The following is a 19843-nucleotide window of genomic DNA, read 5'->3' as shown; positions in this document are numbered from 1 at the left end:
TGGCAGGGGGTCAGGCTAGATGATCTGTTCAGGTCCCTCCTGACCCTAGCTACTATGAAACTATGATGCCAGCCAGGTCTAGTTGGTCAGCCTTGCCTGTGTGCATAGAACAGACACAAATGTATGCTTCTGTTTCCCTGGATCCTGTAGAAGCAAACACGAGATGGTTTCCTTGCTTATAATTTCCAAGCTTGTTCCTCAAAGCGCGTGTTCTTCCTCTGCTCTTAAAGGGATGGTTCAGCTCTGAAAACATGGAGTCACATTCTACTGCTGAAGTGCCTTCCTTTCCTAATCCAACTCTTATGCAATGGCTTTTGAATATTGAGGAAAGTGAAACAGAAGGGAAAAAGGCAATTTTCTGTTAAACAAAGCAGAACTGAAGCTGGAATACCCACAACTTCTGCCTGGGAGCTAGGAGGTGGTGGAGCCCCCTATGACCAGCCAGAGCAAACGCCCTGTGTGTAGGGGCCCCACATGGGGATTGGGGAGGATGGAATGAAGAGGGGCCTGAGGCATCTGCACCACTGGTGCATAGCTGCTGCCGTGAACTGCTGTAGTTATGGTCTATTGCGCCTCTCACGAGGGGTGGTGACTGTGGCATCTGCTCAGCATTGTCATGCCCGTCAGTCCAAATGCCACGAGTCAGACCATGGAAAATCATGAGACTTGGCTTAAAATTAGACTTCAAACAAACAAAAAACCATGGATGCTTTTATTTTCACCTTTTTGTTTCTGTGCCGTTAGGGTGTACTTGGGTCCCGTTCCAAGCTTTATCTCTGCAAGCACCTACATTAGAAACTTGTCTGTCTGTCTCTTTGTCCATAAATTTTCTCCTAATGTTGTCTGAGAAGCCTCTGGAAGCACTATGCTGGTTATTAGGAGACTTATGGTAAAATCAGGAGGTGGGTTAGCATTATGTTGCACAGAAGCAGCCCACCTTCAAATTAAGCTGGTCTCGAGGCTGCTGCAACTGTTGGGGCACTTTAGATGCTGTAACAATCCTTCTAGGTTAGTTGAGTTACTTTGCTTTGGTGATTCTTTGGGCAGAGTGACCTGCTGGCACCCATCTCCTCTCCAGGTATGGATGGCCATTAGTCTGCAGGGAGCTCATTTGCCCTTTGATGGGTCTTCTTTTTAGTTCTGCTGGTTGTCCACACATCCTCCTCACTCAGGTGGGGGTGCTGGTTTAGTAGCCAATGACCGGACAATGGAACATGCGGTACTGGCTTATGTGGTACCAGATGTCAGGCCAGGCCTCTCTTGGTCTGCTAAGGTGGCCCACCTTAGGCAGCTGCATTGTACAGCCCTTCCACATGGCTGGCCCCAGCAGAATAGATTTGCAGTGCTCTGCAGTGTTTTGGGCCTCCGGTGGACTGAATGATAAAAGGGCTCATCTGTGCAAACTGTACTCACTAAGTGCTTCCCCATATTTCAGTGGGGCTGCAGTCTTGTATCAATATGAGCCCAATGGAACAGGCCTGGCTGCTAGTTCTTATCTAAGTGGTACGTGGAACTTGGTGTTGGTTAACACGAGTTATTGCAGGATGGTATACTGCAATATCCACCCTGCTATTGGGTTGGCTTCTTCTCTCATCCTGACCATGACCGTGCTCCCTTTTGCTGTTGGAGTCCTTCAGGCACAGAGCAGGTTCATGACTTATTCTAGGCCACCAACAAAGCTGAACCTAACACTCCAGCAAGAGCAGCTGCTGAAGCAGCCAAAGTTGGGATTGCAGGTTATAAGACAAGGCCTGGCCAAGACCACTCCTTCCCTGCAGTATCCTCTGTAGACTCAAACCTATGCATCGGACATCCCCCTGTGGGGAGACTTGGGCCCATGCAGTGTCTCTTCCCACCATGTGACCTTGAGGGGAGAACCAGCCAGATACTCCACCTGCTTGGAGCAGCCAAAGTGGGAACCGTCAGTCATGCAGAGACCTTTCAGTGGTGCAGGCCTGACTGGCCATTTTCCCAACCACCTGCAACTTCCCTGCATGTCTACCCTTTCTCCCTGCTCTTCACACTCTGCCTCTTCCATTTGTGGTATCACTAGCTGATCTTTTCAACTGAACCCACCAAAAAAGATATCCTGACATTGATGTGAGGTTTGCTGCCATCACCTTGGTCACTCTGCTAGTGTGTTCATACCTCTTCCCAAACCTGTATCCCAGTATGTCTGTTTTTAAAACGGGAGCTGTCTACTATTCTATACATGTAGGTTGCCCAGGACAATGGGGGTGACCGCCTGGATCGGCCCTTAAGAACTACCGTAGTAAAAGTGATTGTTACTAACGGTCCAATTCCTTCCAAGAACACACCAGAAGTAGAAAGTTTTAGTGAGCTCTGAGCATAGGCTTTTCCAGTCATCCAAACCTAGAGGCTTGAAACTTAATCCCATGAAACATCCAAATTATGAATGCTTGTCTTTTCAAGTTGGCAGAAAAATCACACGCAAGCTGAACTAAAACTGACTATGCGGGGTCATCAGAAAATTACAATAGTTTCACTCCATAAGGAATGGGGAAGAAAAAGTATTGAGAGAGAAAAATCATGCAAGAGAGTAAAAGAGTTACTGGGAGTACACTTTCATGTCCTTTGAGTACCGCACTGTGCAAGTGTTTCCTCTGTAAGCAGTTTCAGGCTGCAGTTCCAACACATACAGGATGAGAGAGAGCTCCATACAGCATGTATGAGGAAATGTGCTTGGCCACTGTTTTCTTGGTTTTGCTAGTTAGGAAGGTTTTGCATTCTCATGGCTTTTGCTTAGCTTGACTTCACCCACCCCCTTCAACTTCCTCCTGAAATGAAGCCTTGGCAGGTGGGTCCCAGTTTCACTTGAGTTGGTGTAAATCCAGAATTCTTCAACATCATTAAATAATTATTCCATCTCTAACCTCTGCGGGTATGAATTTATAGTGAGGCAGTGGAGATGAGAATTTGGCCCAGGTTATGGTACAAATTAGCAAAGCATGTACCTGCCAATTTTTTTATTGTATTGCAGTCAAAGATGAAGACACACGAATAATCGGTCCCAATCCTAGCTTGTTAGACTGTGCGCTAATTTCTCTTTTGTATCCAAACCCTTAAAAAGGCACATTGAAAGAAGAAACCCAACAGTTTCAGGTGAATTTGGATCTGGATTTGAAACCAGATACGGATCTGAACTGCCACAAAGACTGTGCGTGTCTGGAACTTCAGAATTAAACTTTCTCCTAGGTCCAAGTATATTAGGCGGAACGTACCTTATTTACTGAAATATAAGGTGAGCCCCATCACCCCCAATCTGCCTGGGGACAAAAGCCCCTCACTTTATACGAAAAGGAGGGGGGGATCTGAGCCTGGATTGGGGTCAGAGTTGGACCCACAGCACCCTCCTGGTTTTCTCCCCCTTCCCCCTGCCTTCTTGTTAGGTGCAACTGGGCTTTGGCTAGGGCTGGGGTTGAGCAGTATCTGACAGTAAGGGGGAGCATGGTGGGGAAGAGGCAAAGAGTAGGGGGAGTTTGAGGAAGGAAGGGGCAGAGTAGGGGAGGGGCAGAGGCTGTGGGGAGCTGGCGGGATTCGAGACCACCTTCAAACAATTGGATTCTACACCTGGAAAATTAGAACAAATTTCTACATTTTTCATATGTAGAATCTAATTATTGAAGGATTCATCTTGTATTCAAGAAGCTATGGTAATATATGAACCACTCTAAATAGGTCCTATCCTAAGCAAGAAACTTATGGGCTTTTCATTGTACCCTCAGGGTTACCGTATTTTTACTATATTGGAAAATTACTAGTTTCGGGAAAGGAATTTTTATTAGATCATATCTAGAAAAACTTGGGGACTGTGATGTCAACGGTGGACTCTTCTTCAACTGCAAAATGAATCAAGTCCTTTCCACATCTAAAGTCTGTTGATATGGTGGCACTTCTAATTGTGCTGACTGGGAATGGATTTGAAGAATGACTCGGGTTCCTACAACACAGATACCATTCAATGTGTCCCCAGATCTGCCAGTGTGATGGTCTGCTACAGGGTATTGGTTCTCGTTCAAGCCAAGCCAATGTAAGTATAGAAAGCACGGGTTTATTCTTTAGGGAAGACACCCTGGTGAGAGTGGCAGGTGCATCCTGTCATGTCATAGACAATGTTTGAGGCCCCTGAAATAGGCTTATAGTAATTGTGCAGCTTTGGTTACTGGTATTTTTACAGCTTTTATTAGTAGTTATGCAAGCAAGATTGCCCAACCTGAAAGCTCAAAAATCATGAGTTAGACCGCAGAAAATCATGGGAGTTGACCCCAAAATCACGAGTTGTTTTTTTAAATAGATTGTTTTGGTTTGGGTCTGTTCTTGGATACTTGAACTGCGTACCCCCACCCTCCCCATACTTGCAATGCATACACATGTGACTGTCAATATGGCCTGCTCCCACGTGTGTATATCAGAGTCCAACTCTTGTATCTGCCCACCTCCTGCCCAGCACTCGATCCATCATACCTCTGCTTCTTCTGTGTTGCCTGACGGGTATATCAGGAGTCCCCTTTCCTAGGCAGGGCATTGCAGAGAAAAGGGGAATGAGGAGGAGCAGAGGGTCTGTCCTGTTGTTCAAAGGACAAGCCCTGAGCTACTTGGCTCTTCCTGCTCTGGTGGGGAGCCTGGACACATCCACACAGGTCCTAAGGCAGCGGGGCCCAATCTTTTTGGCAGGCATGCCACAAATTACTTCTGCATGCTCCCCGAGTGCTACTCTGATCCTTTTTCCCTGCCCAATCTGCTCTGTTCTCTGCTTCCTTCCCTAACTGCCACTGCTGCCTGTCCCTTCCCCAATCTGCCATGTGCCATCCACAGGCTACCCATGCCACTTGTAGCATGTCACAGGCATGGCCTCTTGGAACAGGTGCTGAGAAACCGGGCACAGCTGGGGATAGACTGAACTTGACAGGCTGGTGCACAGTGAGAGACCCTGGGAAAGAAAGTGAACCTAATATTTAAGGTTTCCCAGGCTGGCAGTCCATAATAGATGGCAGTGTGGGTGGTCCTTATTCTGCCAAACTGGTAGAAGATGGCACAGGTTGCTGAGGGGGGAGAAGGGAAGGTGACTGGATGTTGAGTTCAGGAAGAGAAGGGCTCAAGGCTGTTGTGAAAGCTGTGCAACTCAGGGGTGTGCTCTGGGAAACCACATTTGGTGAGCCACTTCCATGCTTCAGTTTGCCATTAGAAACTGCCACCATACACACTGCTGGACTTCCTTCGTGTTTGTTTGCTAACATGGGATGATTGCTTCTCATGGTTTGTCTAGCTTGTGTGGCTGCAATGTAATGTAGATACACCAAGCTAGCTTGGACACTAGCAGCTATAGCTGTGCAGCATGGAGCTCAGGATAGCCTGCAAAACCCTCTTAGGAAGCAAGGTAAATTTAATCCAGGAGGAGATCTAGGCTGCAGCAGGCAGTGTTATGAGGGTCTGAGCTACTTATTTTGAAGCTAGCTTGGGCATGTCTGTTCCCATGCAGTCAGTACTGTAGCTGGGACAGACGCATCCTTATTTTAATTTCTTCCACAAGGAGTGCCATCTTTTTTTGTATCAAGTTTTGGCACGGATGAAGACATGGTGCAAGGATACAGGAAAAGAAGCAGTTCTAGGAAAACACGTGGGCTCTATAAGTGACACTGTTTTCATTCCTAACCATGACATGAGTAATTTTCCCTCATTTGGAGGCTGCCTGTCTCTGCGTTGGGCCAATGGCAAAAGAGGGGGAAGGAGTCGAGTTACTTGGCGGGGGGGGCTGTGTTCCCCTGTGAGAAGCGTGCCTTTTGTATTGCAATTGTCCTTCCAGCACAACCCTCTATACTTTTATCTGAGGAATCAGTAATGAGGGTACAGCTAATGTTTCCTTTTAAAAGTGGCTTATTGTTTGAGAAGGGAGAGAGGGAAACTAGAAAAGACGTGGTGGGCATTTTTCACTGTTTGGGTTCACTTTCCATTGGCAAAATGCTAAACATCTGTTGCCGTGGCCTATGAATGAATTACAGAGAGCCCTTTAAGCAAAAGATGACTAGTGCCATCTGTTGTTTTACTTCCACATATCAACAGATATTTATTGTCCCTCTCTAGAGTGGTGGATGCTGTAGGAGATTCACTGCTGGAGAAATTTCCCTTTTAGACTATAAAGAAAATGAAAAATGTTTTAACTCTTGCCCATATGTAGAAAAAATTCTGGACTGGTTCCTCAGCTGGTATATATTACTTTTGCTCATTGAAATGCAGGGCTGGAAGGGACTTTGGGAGATCATCTAGTTCAACCCTCTGTCCTGCAACAGGTCTGTCCTACCTGGACCACCCCTCCCAGGTGTGTGTTTGTTCTGGTCATGGAAGCCTTCAATGAAGGAGGTTGCCCTGCATAGGTAGCCTGCTCCAGTACTTTGCTACCCTTATCATTAATTCTTTTATATCTAACCAATTACCTTCTTTGCTGGTACATAAGACAGTTTTTTTCCTTGTCCTCCCCCCTCCCCATAGTGGACAGGACAGGAATTGAGGTGCTGTTATAGCTTTCATCTGGATTATGTCCTGTTTGTCTCTGTCATTCTTATGCTGCTGCTCAGCTGGATACAGTACTCTACCTGAGGCCATGCCAGTGTTGGGTAGAGCAAAATAAATAACTCCTGTCTCTTGCACGTGACCTTCCTGTTTAACGCCCAGAATGAGACTTGCCTTCCTTGCAAATAGTACCACCAATAGAGCTAGGCTAACTTATGCTAGCCAAGGAACAGGCCTGCCATCATGGGCACCAGCTTTTTTTGCTGGTGGGTGCCTGCAGACGTTAAAACAAACAAACAAAGAAGTCCAATCCCCCCCCTCCATGCTTTACTTTTAACTCGGCACGTTCCTGTGCGGAGCCCATACACGCCCAGAAGAGGCAGCATATTTCTTCAACCTGGCTCTGCAGCCTCTGTAAAGATTGGGTGCTTTGGCTTTTTTGGTGCTTTTAACTAATAGCCCTGCTGAAGTGCCCAATCGTTACAGATGGTACAGAGCCAGGTTGAAGAAACACATTGCAGCTTCTGGTAAAGCGGGTTAGGTGTGTTTTTTACATCTTGAAGTGTGGCTCTGAGTACTGAGCACAGGCTAATTTTCTTTCAATGGGTGCTTAAGCCTCGGAGCACCCACAGAGTCAGCACCTATGCCTTCTATGTAGTTTTGAGGAGAGAGTTTCAATTTGAAAAATATTTGAAACAGAATAAATTGTGTATACTTTTTATTTTCCCAATCTATTTCCATAATCCTCTTCCAGTTGCAGGTTTCCTTCGATTTATGCTGTACATGCATTCCCAGAGAACAACACACAAATCAAACTTGCATAAAGCAGACCCACTTTACAATGTAACAAATAGGGATAGGTTCTCATGGTGGTGAGGGAGGGAGTGAGGCTGGGACTAGGGAAGGGGCGGGGGCGGGGGCAGAGGTGCCACTCTTGGGGCTGCACAAGGCAGCAAAGTGGAGGAAACAGTGGCACTCGCCCCAGCTGCAGTGGCCCTGGGAGCAGCCGGTGCGGCCTGCCTGCAGCGGCTGGGCTGCATCGTGCTCTGCCTGTCCCCATTCACCTCTGCTCCTGGGCTGCACCGTGCCCTGGTGCAGGCAGCTGGTGTCGACTGCTCCTGGGGCTGAGGTGAGTGGGGCCGCATCCCTTTCCCTTCCCCCACTTAACTGCTTGGGTGGGGGTGGCATCTATGCTAATTGCATAAGAGCGAATTTATCTTGCATATAACGAATTATGGGTCTAAATATGCTCATCGCATAAGAGCGAATTTGCATATAAAGAACCCGCACAAATCAAGGGAAACCTGTATCTATATTTAATTAAAGGCTTCCTTCCTCCCACAGCCTATGATGTCATTGTGGTGGGACAGTAGGGGGCGCTACTACGCTGAGCCACCTACCTCACTGTGCCCCACCAAAACCCTGCTTTGGGCGTCTCCCCTGGGGTACACAGACCCTGCAGACCTTGGGGGTGATTTGCCCATTGATAGTATTTCTGGGCGCTCCTTATAGCCTGGAGCCACTCAGGATTTTTTTGGGGTAGGACAGAATCAGATAATGATCAGCTGAGCTCTCTAGGAGCAAAACGGCCGGTCATCGCTGCCCCTGAAGCATTTACAGCAAGGTGTGATGTAACGGATAGCTTTCATTGATCAGAGAAGGGGGAAATGGGAGAGGGGTACAAGATGGAGGAGTATTAAAGAAAACACCTTGAGCATTGTTGGCCCTTTTAGCACATAGTTAAAAATACGTAACCCTAATTTACTGTCCACCCTTGGTGGAGTGACCAGTGTCACAGAACTGGTCCCACGGCTTTCTTGGTGGGAACCTTAAGACCAAGGATCTGGACACAGTAAGTGGGGGATGGGAGGGAGCAAAGCATACAGCCCAAACAAGACACGCAGCAAAACAGGGACAGACAGAGGGGATTTCTTCACAGTCATTACCCAACTGTGTTAGGGTTTAATACTGCTACTTATCATCATGGTACCCATGTACTTTCCACATAAAACTGTTAGTAAAAGCAAAGTTCCCAGGGATTCCTGAAGTCTCTGGTATTTCTCCCTTTTTGGCTTCAAAGCTGCCCACACTGGGGTTGCTGCTTGTGATGTACACCGTTACCCTGGAAAGAAGTAGGATGTTGTGGAGTAAATGTAACGTTTGCACTCTTTAAACATTTGTCTGTTAAGAGTCATTGATAGGTGCTCTCATTGCCTTGGGAAAAGGCCCTGTAGCAAAGGCTGTACTTGCAATAATTTTAAATGTATACCTGTTAGTCTTGTGGACCCAATAGCAATGGTTTAACTCCATCCTCTGCATGTTTTCCTTGCTGTGCTCCAGCATTGTACCTAGACTCCTGGCAGTCCCTGGTGAACTTTTAGTATCAGGTCCCCCCTTTGCCAGAGCTAATGATAGTAATAATTTTAAAATTATCATTTTTAGGCCACCTTTCTGTCCAGGCCCTGAGCGGCTGCCTAGCTTGCCCATGCTTGGGTCTGGCTGTACTCTACTCCACCTGTTTCTCATGGTAGTAGGTACAAATAGCAGCATGTTTGGGCAAAGCAGTAATGGTAAATCAAGTTTGCCTGTAAGATTTCTTGTGTACGTCTTGCTGAAAAGCTGTTTAAAAAAACTGAAATTTCTGTTTGCACGAAGTCCAGAGGCTCACAGATAGCCTGAAGGAGTTATGTATTTGCTGTCCAAGGGGCAGGCTGTAGTGGGAGGAATGAGTCCAGTTTGAGGATAAGCCGAGATGTTTCCTCTTGTAGACCAGGCTATTAAACAGAAGACAATGATTGCATTCTGGAAGTCAGTCTGGCTCTGAAGTGAATACTTTAGTCAGTGCCCTAATGAATCGGATGACTGCAAGCTGCAATGGCAGCTGGTTTTAGTAAGTCATTCCAAAGCCATTACCCCTTAACAGAAGGCAAGCCTTATAGATACAGCTAAAAAGGAAAAGTTGGTTGAACTCATGCAAACGCATTGTCCAGATAAAACCTGGTATTATTCAGTCTCCAGGATTTACCTCTGAAGCGCTTGTAAATCCAGGTATAGCAGTAAGTACCCGCTGGATCAGGTTAGCAATTTCACATTGTTCAGAGTGTCGTTTCGGATGTCAGGCCTCCACTGCAGAGTAGAACATCTCCTCGGTCTACCTACGAGGTGTCCTGGGTTGAAAACCAGTCTGAGCTGGTTTGTGTGCGGCTTGTTGCAAGATCACAGGAGGAAGGGTTGTTTCTCGCCTGATGGGGGAACAAACGCAGGAAGCTTCACCCAAACAGCTGCCAAGGACTGTTGACTTGTTAGTGATGTTGCCTGCTTTACCCCCCTGCTCTGCAACAAGGTTAATGGCCGAGCTGCGTGTCCTCACGCTGGGACTTGCGACCAAAATGGTGCTTATAAGTTGCAGGGTTTCTGTGTGGAAAGGGCCAGTCCTTGCTAAAAGCCAGAGGCACTTGCTTGCAGAGGGACAGAAGGAGGCTCTACCTAACCTGAACTGAGCAGACCTCTGATGTAAAAGCCCCTTAGGAGGAGCAGGGCATGGAGGGAAGGAATTACCTATAAGTATTTGGTTTCTCCTCCCTTCCCTAACCCTCCCCCATCTATCTGTAAACCTAGTGTGTTTTTTAAAAGTAGAGGAATTTTTTTATACATTTCCTTCGCTAAGCCACAAGCTCCTTGCTTCAACTGTCCTGTGGTCCCTGAAGGGTATAACAAAAGGCACCTCAGCTCACCTGGCCAGGTGGACACGGGAAGAAATGGGTTTAATGAACCAGGAAAGGGGCTCACAAGGACCAAGATGCTTGTTTTAAGGCAGTGTTTCCCAAACTTTTGATACCTGGGATACACTCTTTTTTTCTGAATTAAAATTGTTGGCATGCTTTATTCTGACACACAAAACAGGCATGGGTATCGGTGTGAGTGCCACTGTACAAGTTGTATACAGCCTTTGGGCCCTATGACCTAAATGAGTGATATTGAGTCAGTCTATGGGCCCAATCCTGCCACATGGGGAGGGTGTACAGAGCTTGGAAATTTTAGTGGAGGGGAGGACTTATAGTGTTAGTTGTTACCACTCCCCCACTGCCAAATTTCCAGACCCATGGGGAGCCCCCCATGGCATGGCTTTGTGGGTTGACTCTGATGTTAAAAAAGGATAATTTTTTTGTGGCATACCCTTTGGGAATTGCTGTTCTAGGGTCTACGTGCCTTGGCTGTATGGTGCCTACTGTCTTGAGGGGTGTCAGGGATGGTCTGCTTCTGAGGGTTTGGTAATGCTGAGGCTGCTAGCCTCATAGGTACAGCTCAAATGGCAAAGAGGCAAATCCCAGGCACTCACTCCTGCTCTGCGTATGCCACTTGTTTCTTGGCTGTAGTCTTGGGTTTGTCACAGAGGTGCTATAGGCATACAATGAATGACCAGTGCAAAGGGCAATCTTAGTCCAACAGAGTTTAGCAGCCTGTGGGGTTCAGCTGTTGTATTCCTTCTTGACAGGCTGGTATCCAATCAGAGAGCGGGACTGGACCAGGTTGTGACAGGTCTTTCAGATACGTGTATTATTAGGGAGAGCAGCAGGGACCAGCAAGATGAGAAGCTGGATGGCTTCAGCAGTAAATGGAGTACTCCCTGTTTGGCTGTTGGCACCAGAGACTTGCATTCTTGCATCGCTTCCTTAATGCAGACCCAGCAGTGACCTGTCATTCTCAGTCAAAGTAGCATTTCCCACAAAGATTCTTCAAGGGGCTTGAACTTTCCTAGGACTTGTTTATTGCAGGCAATATAAAACAAAATATGCACTTATGGCTCAGATGTTTTTGGCCACAGAAATGTGAGCTAGCGTGCCAGCTGTCCATGTGGCCAGAAGTTCTCTGGGGTGTGTGAACGTGCAGGACTCTTCACTGACCAAAATTGCTGCAGCTAGTTTTCTTCATAAATATGTTTCTTCCCCATAATAACATCTGGGCTTTTTCTTTTTCTGATCTTAAAAAGAACGTGTGGGGGGGAAATTTTAGGGAAGGTGACAATAGGGGCACTTTTTTTTTTAGTTTCCAGTGTGCTTGATAATGAATAGATGGGATTGAGCTGTGGCAGAGCATGAGAGAGCCCTTTAATTTTCCTGGTGAAAGATTGTCAGCTGTGGCTCTGCCTCTGGGAAGTAAGTAGTTTAGTTGCCAGGATCCTTTACATCCTCTCTGATAAGGATGATGGATGTTGTTACCTTTCCCCTGTGTGATGGATGTCCTCATTTTTATAGGTGGGGAACATGAAGCAGAGAAGTCATGTCTATTGGCTATAGGGCTCGTCAGCACCACTGTGTCTGTTCATCCAAGTAAAGGTAGGGTTGGGCATGCCAGGCCCCGCTTGCCTGCAAGTTCACTGCTTGCCCCTAGCAGTTGCTCTTGGGCATAACTCACTTGGGCAACTTCTGAGTTTGGGCCTCATGAGTAGACAGGGGAGTTGGCCCTGTTTTCACTGGGACCCATTGCCCCAGCGGGTAGGCATGCCCATAGAGTTCCAGAGAGGGCTTCAGTTTTCTCTTCCCTTCCTTTGACACAAAGGAACTATCCTTCAAAACACACTCTTGGGGAGCCCAGTGAGTGAGCGTCTCACTGTGAACTAAAAAGCAGGGCCCGCACGTAGGCAAAGCATTCCCATCCCCACTCCCCATCTGACTAGTTCCTTTCCAAGTAGTGGTTTTCTGCTCTTCTTGGCCTGTTCTTGAAGAATCCACTCAAACCCTGCAGCTGAATGATGTGAATCTTGAGCCTGAGGAACTACTGTCTCTTTGGTGAGACATATGGTGTCAAGAGACAATGATTTTGTTTTGTTTTGTTTTTTTTCTCTTTCCTATGCACCACTTCCCTTTTCTTATTGGACTGGCCATTTCATCAAATCTCAGCACTTGGGTGACTGAAGTTTCCCTGTTCTTCTTTATACCATAGATAGAAATGTCCCTGTGAAGGTGCCTTCCTTAGGAGCCCCAGCAAATGGAGAAGTGCCAGGTTCTCCTTGTTGACTAGGGTGCCTTTACTCCTCTGTACAAATACCCCACTCTATTGGCGACTTGAGCTGGGTTTTCCAAGTCCGTACTGGGTTTCCAAGGCTGGCTTGCTTTGTTGTGTATAAGTAATCAGTAAAGGAGTAATGCAAATATGATGTTTTGCTGTGGATGATTTCTTGTGTTGGAGTTTCCCAAACTGGTGGGTTGCAGGCCTTTGGTCCTATGGTGCTGGCCCTGATCCTAGGTTCCAGTTCTTTTGAAATGTGTCCAACTCCTTCAGCAAAGATGCCTAGAAACTAGGAACAGGAGCCAAGGTAACCGTGCCTTGGGACTATTCCTGTATAATGGGAGTAGTCATCGGAGAGGAATTTCCAGGAAGTCATTGCATCTAGGGAAGAGAAGAGGACGGGGGTGATTGGCATGTTCAGTAACGAAAGGGAAGGGAGCCAAGACTAAGGGAGGCTCAAACAGGAGTGGGAAAAGGAACAGTAGGCAGAGAAGGTTATGCCAGGGAGGGAGGGGGATGAAAGGGAAAAGTTAGTGGCTTTCTGTACTTTTACTTTTCAAGAGGCCAATGCATCAGTGATATTAACAGCATCCACGCTGGAAAAATCTGCAACACACTTACTTTTCTATATAAACAGCTGTCCATTGGAACATTGCACAGTCCTGAATATGCCTGCAGATAGAACTCGTGTGACAATCTTTCTGTTTTAAGATGTGGGGCTCACACTTAGTAAGATTTAGAGTCCACTGGTTCATAGCCTGGTGTGTACAAAAGCTAGTAGTTTAATAACTGCAGGTGGGTGGGGGGATTTTTGGTAATATGAATTCTGTTGCTCACTGACTCTTGCTCTGAACTTCAAAGCCTCCTGAAATCTCCTAACTAAAAACTGAGCCAAAGCAGTCAGGAGAACTCAGCCCAGAGAGCAGCTGTAAAACAAGGCATGGAGCTTGCAACTCAGATCAACAGTCTTGTTTATCCAACATTGCTTTTTCCCTGTCTGCCTGTCTTGCAAACTTTCCCCTCTGCGAGACTCAGAAATTCTTAAGATGCTGAATTATTACTGCCCCTAAGTTTGATTCACGTGGCCTCATCTGGATATAATTTATTAACAAACTAAAGTGAATCACTGGAAAGACAGTTTAGAGTGCAGTCTATATCCAGATCCTTTACTACAACAGAAATTCAGGTGTTCCCCGAAGAAGGCTGCTATAAAGTTCATTACAGTTTGGCTTTTTGAGCAGAAATGTTTTCTGAGAACGAATGGGTCTTCAGTCGCTATCCCCTGCACTTGTCAACTGAAGATGCATGTAGTGCCCAAGAAGCCCATTTTTGTTGTATTTGGCGATAGTGAGTCATACTTGAGACCAGCCTGAAAGGATTTGTTTGGAATTGGCAGGTCTCTTGAACTTTTTGAGGCTTATATAACACCCTCTGCAAAAAAGGTTCATGAAAGCTTACAATAAAATAGATGCAATATTAAAATGAGGTGGTATATACCCAAACTTCTCAAGCAAGGCCCCAACTTCCCCTGGCTTGCTAAATGCCTGCCTAAGTAGGAAAATCTTGCAGCAACTCTTGTCCAATTCTTGTGGCCCTGAAAGGGGGTGGAGGGTGGAGTTCCACAGCAGAGGAGTTGCTATCAAGAACAACCTCCCCCATGCTCTTGTCTAGTGAAATTGGTACAAAGGTAGTAATAGCAGGAGGATGCCTCTGGCTGACTTTAGGGATTAAGATAGTACATAGTATCATTCCCACAAATTCAAATCGGCCAACAAGAACTCACACTAGTGGCTGGATGTGTTTATTAGCTAAATTAGGAGCCTAATCTTGCCAGGTATAGAGACCTTCTATAAGGTTCTATGTATCCAGCTCCCATTGAAATCAGTGGCTTTAAAGATGTTCAGTACTTTGACCTTTTTGTTGGTGGAAGCTCAGGTACATTTCTTTCCATGACAATTCTGCTCTTATTGACCATAATTCCGTTGTTTTTCCCAAATCGCTTCAAGATTCCCTTGTTGCTCCAGAGATATTACCCAAGAGGCCAGTTCCTTTGAGCATGTCTACATAAGACTGTTAATTAGCCTCCCATTTCTTAGCTTCTTCACCCACCCAATCATCTTCTAGCCTCTGCTGTTGCTTTCAGTGGTACAGATCCATATATTGGAGAAATGCTAGACCCCTTAGTGAAGGGGGCCAGCAGACCTAGATGATATCCCAGTCACTGGAAAGACAAGCAGTCTCCCCAGTTTTGCTTCCAATGGAGCTTCTCTTGTGGTAGCAATAATGCGATGTTTTTAGGTAGTAATCTATTAGGCAATGTCTCGGGGTAAAACTTTTTCAAAAGTAATCAAGTTCCATTTTCAAAAGTGACTTGGGGACCTTGGGCCCAGATTTTTCAGGACGTAGGCATTAAATACGCAGTTACTAAAACTTGAAATCAACAGGTAGTAGCACCTATGTCTTCTTTGAACAGGAGATGGATGCCTGATCCCTTCTAGAAAGGGGTTGGAAGAGACTTCCAGGGTCCTCTGGTTTAACACTTGCATGAATGGAGAAATGCTGCTCCTAAATCATCCCTATCCAATGCTTCTCCAGCCTCCTCTTTGAAAACCTCCAAAGAAGAACATGCCACAACTTTCCTGGGCTGTCTTTTGCCTACTGTTCTAACCATAAGAGTCTTTTTCTGGGTCCTAATCTAAATATACTTTGCTGCAATTTCAATACCACTTGTTTGGTACCTATCAGAGTCTTTAGACACTCCCCTCAAGCCTGTCTCTTTGAAGAACCATGAGGTTTAAACTCCCAGATCCTCAGAAATTTTTAAATACTTCACCCAAGGAAATTGGTGTGAGTAATGTTTTTTTAAAGACCTTTAGCAATCTGGTCTGAAGTGTTGCTTATGTGCATTCTATTCAGGCTGTCCTCATGTCTGATACAAGAGGAAGTGGCAAAAATAGTCAGGAAAAAAAACTCACTTGCAAACCTTGTGAGGCTTATTTATTAACTTTGGTAAAGGTTAGAGACACTCGAGCAAAACGGAAGGGACTAAAATAAAATGAAATAAGCAGAAGGGATAAAGAAAGGAACTGAAAAGTTTGTCAATGTCCATCGCAGAGGGTTCAATAACAGCGTCATGTAATGTCAGAGTGGAAATGCAAGTCATTCTGAGGCTATGGAGGGGGCCAGATATTATGAGACTTTCATGCACAGTACAAATAACAGAACAGGAACTTCGGTGGAAGTGCAGCCATTTAGGAACTGAGGCAACCACTCCTTATCAGCCAACAACTGTTACACTGGATATGAAATTTTTTTCCTCACCTACTGTCTAACCCTACCATGTATGTCATAGGGGAGATTTTAAATTGGATGAATATAATTAATCCTTTGGCAGGTGACCTGCTTACCAGGATGAACTGTTTGCGCCGTGCATGGAGGAATGTCAGGAGACCACTTGACGTGACTGGGCACTCCAGTTAAAGTTCGTCCTTGAGATGGCACCACCAGCTTCCCTTCATTGTCTACAGAAGAGTTATTGAGGGCGAAATGTGCAGGAGTAGCAAAAGGAGGCTTTCAGCCTGATTGAAAGGGCAGGATGGTTCAGGGGTTAAGGTGTAGGTGTCAGGCCTACTTGAGCCTGACTGTAGTTCTCACATCTGCTACAGACTACTTGTATGACATTGGCAAGTTGCTCACCTAGATCCAATAAGGGACTGAGGTACCTAAACCAGGGTTCAGGTGCATTTGGTGCTCTGATGTACAGCACTACAATATGAATCTCCGCTTAGTTGCTGCCTGACTTAGAGGTACTGAATGCCACTGGGCTTCTCTGTTTGGCTTTAAAGTTCTTTGTGTGCCCAGAAATGCCCCAATATGAACAGTTCCAGGTCAGCAACTCAATTGGGAGAAGTAAGATGTGTGTTCCAGTTGCTGTGCCAATGACTATTTAATTGTAAAATACCTGAACAGTCCTGGAAACCAGGTCTCCCCTTTTCAACTGGGTGCTATAATGCTCCCTCTCTGGTCCCACTAATCCTGCTTTCTTTGCTGTACAGTTGCTCAGCCTCGAGAGGAGAGGGAAGTGAGAGGAGATGTGGGTTTGGACCCCTCAGGCTTAGGAAGAAATTAAACCCAGTTTTCCCATTTTGTGAGTGAGTGGTCTAACCACTAGACTGTTCAGAAATGGTTGAGGGGAAGGGCAGTGCTGTCACCACTTCAGAAGGGAGAGCCTTAGACTAACTCCATTCTCTACAAGGATGGATGTAAGGATCTTCTCTCAGGAGAGATGCGGGGCACTGATTCCGGGCTGGATGGAGTCTCATCCTCGCAGCTGTGATTCAGGCAGTATCTTAGCTCTGTAGAGAGGTGGGCTTTAAGATGCTGTCTTTTCTGGAGCATCTCATATTGGCTAGCCCTAGGCAGCTCCTGTTACAATATGTGGACTTCATTTTGAGGCACTGAAGGGGAGGCTACACTGCAGTGGCAGTGTGCCCCAGAAACTATGTTCTGAGCATACCCTGCCTATGCAATCTGGACAGGTTGGAAAAGTAAGCATAACAGGATAGGATGCAGATCAACGAAGATAAATGCAAAGTGCTGCACCTAGGAAGAAGGAATCGCCAGCACACTTACAGGCTGGGGAAGACCTTCTCAGCAAAACAGCAGCAGAATGGGATCTTGGAGTCATAGTTGACTCCAAGGTGAACATGAGTCGTCAATGTGACAAAGTGATCAACAAGGCTAACCGCACTTTATCAACCTTGAGAGGGCTCAGAGGAGGGCCACTCATATGATTAAGGGCTTCCAGGCAAAGCCCTACAAGGAGAGATTGAGGGATTTGGATCTTCAGCCTCCACAAGAGAAGGCTGAGAGGTGATTTTGTGGCTGCCTACAAATTCATCAGGCAGGGGCAGCAAGGAATAGGAGATGCTCTGTTTACTAGGGCACCACTTGGAGTAACTTGGAACAATGGCCACAAACTGACAGACAGCAGACTTATGTTAGACGTCAGGATGAACTTCTTTATGGTAAGGGTTGCTAGAATCTGGAGTGGGCTTCCAAGGGAGGTCATCTATGAATCTATGCACTCCCATCTGTGAGGCTCTGGGAGTGTCCTCGATCACTGTGGCTATGTACACATGAGATGTTGACTGCACAATCATTACTGCATAGTCATTTAGTACTTGTACATACTAAATGAACTTGTATGGACTAAATGACTGCACAGTAACCACAGTTACTGCACAGTAGTGGCACCAAATGGCTTTTATGTGATGCTGACTATGCAGTAGCTCATTACTACTGCACAACAGCATGGCATCACACTTTGTGCCATGCAATACTACTGCGCAGTAGTAATGAGCTACTGCACAGTCAGTGTCTTGTGTAGACATGGCCTGTGTCAGATAACCTTGAGAGGCATATCTTTGAGCCTCGTCGCAGTCCTTGTTTTGGGTTTGGAGCACAACCTACCTAGCTGAGTTTGGAAACGTGCTTGCTGGGACATGACCCAACTCTCTCTCTATGTACTGCACAGGGAGCCCAGGCACCCAATGTGGGGTTTTGGACTGATGTCTGAGGGCCTACAAATTGGGAGCTGCAAGCTTTAACATGTGGGCAGGTAAGTCATTTACTAGATTTCATCCTTAACCTGTTAATGCCTTGATTTTGTATCTAAATATAGCACAGCCCTACTTCACCTGGTGCTGTGGAGATAGTATATTCATGACTAAAGCACTCTGATACTTGCCTGAGATGGTGTCCCTGGGGTATAAGCATGGGGGCTATGCAACCCCAGAGGAAAAACCCTGCAAGTAAAGGTTACTTGCCTCCTTTAGGGCTCCGGATGTCAGACGAGGAACACCGACAAGAGAAGCCCGTGAGGTTTGTAAGCTGTGCCTATACACAGCTGGGGCCGGCAGGTGACGTCGCAGACTATCACTGGCCGGCCAGGATAAAAGCCGATGCCAGCTGAGAGCAGGGGAGAGCGGGAGAGGCAGCGGAGGTTGCGGATGCTCTCCATGTTGGCAGCAGTCAGCGCCGGCAAGGGCAGGGAAGCCCCGATCGGGCAGGGATTCCCAGGTAGTAGCGGCTGCAGGAAAACTCCACACTAGTCACAGGCAACACTGGTGTGAGGAAGAGACCCTGCTCTAGGAAGAGCAGGGAGAAGAACTGGAGATGATTGATACTCTCCACACCAGGCACTAACAGACTGGGTTGTGGGAGAAGGACCAACTTAGAGAAAGAAGTATAAGAAGCTCTCAGCAGGGATAGAGAGCGGAGCAGCCTCGTGGGACACAGACAGGCGCATGCTCTAGGACAGGGCAAGTATAATAGGCAGTCCAGCCTGATCTTTTCTTTTTGTGCCTGCCTTTTTCTTTATGTCCTTTCTTTTCATTTTCCCCCTGACCTGTGTACTCCTTGGTTGTCTTCTGCTTTGTTTTGTTATCTTGTTGTATTTTCTAGGTAACCCTATGTTGAGGGGTCCGAGTAACAGCTGGACGACGGTCCGCTTGCAAGAGTCGACAGGCATCCAGCATTGATCAGGAGACACCTGCAGGAGAGAGGAACATCCAGCAGACCCATAGTCCACTAGGAAAAGGAGAGACCTGATACTAGAGATTGTGTGGCAGATGAGGATCATCAAGACCGGAGGGCCAGCCACATTGAGATCAGGTAGCCTGCCAGAGGCTGGCATGTGGAAGGGGCATAGGGGAGGTGGAGCCCCGTGAACATTCATCAGGAAGAATGACCAACCTTGAGGGATCTTTAACGGGAGACCCCACCACTGAAGAAACACTCAGTCATGGCAGGCGAGTTCTGGGGTCCTCCCCAAGGTGATCGGGGCCCTTGTCATAGGTTGCATGAAGCTTCCCTGCACCTATCATCAGGTGCCCATGCCAAGGCAGCGTGTGGATGGATACTAGAGGCGAGGTGGGCACAGCTGGTATCCAAACAGCTTGTTATTTAGTGGGGGGAAATAAAGGCAAACAGTTCTGGTGACATTCCTAATGGCAGAAACGGGTACTATATACATGATGGGCTCAGTTCATCCTTTGTACAATTTCACTGATTTGTGCAAGATTCTCCCAAGGATGAATTTGGTTTGCTACAACTTAAATTAGGTTATTAATCAGCGGCAAGGCCGCTCTGCAAAACTGAAGCCTTTGATGTCAATGGGGCTACCATTTTGTTTCCAGTTCTTTAGCATATCAATACAGCTGAATAGCAGGCTGCATATTTTATTGATTTCTTGGTCTGTAACAAACTTAGAAACATGCCTTGCTGCAGATGGAAGCATTGTCTG

At 46.5% G+C, this 19843-nt stretch overlaps 1 long non-coding RNA gene across 1 annotated transcript in view; it reads left to right on the top strand.

The window, feature by feature from the left end:
- The window catches only part of LOC102383269, a 27712-nt gene extending 8856 nt beyond the window's left edge, over positions 1-18856 (top strand). The window contains exons 3-4 of the long non-coding RNA XR_001357555.1: positions 18074-18157; positions 18375-18856. This is a non-coding gene — a long non-coding RNA (uncharacterized LOC102383269). The remainder of the gene's footprint in view (positions 1-18073; positions 18158-18374) is intronic.
- The last annotated feature ends 987 nt before the right edge of the window (positions 18857-19843 follow it).

Source organism: Alligator sinensis, unplaced genomic scaffold (assembly GCF_000455745.1).
Source record: "Alligator sinensis unplaced genomic scaffold, ASM45574v1 scaffold85_1, whole genome shotgun sequence".
In the NCBI taxonomy this organism is placed as follows: Eukaryota; Metazoa; Chordata; order Crocodylia; family Alligatoridae; genus Alligator; species Alligator sinensis.
Note: the sequence above shows the minus strand (reverse complement) of the source record. Positions and strands in the feature narration are given on the sequence as shown.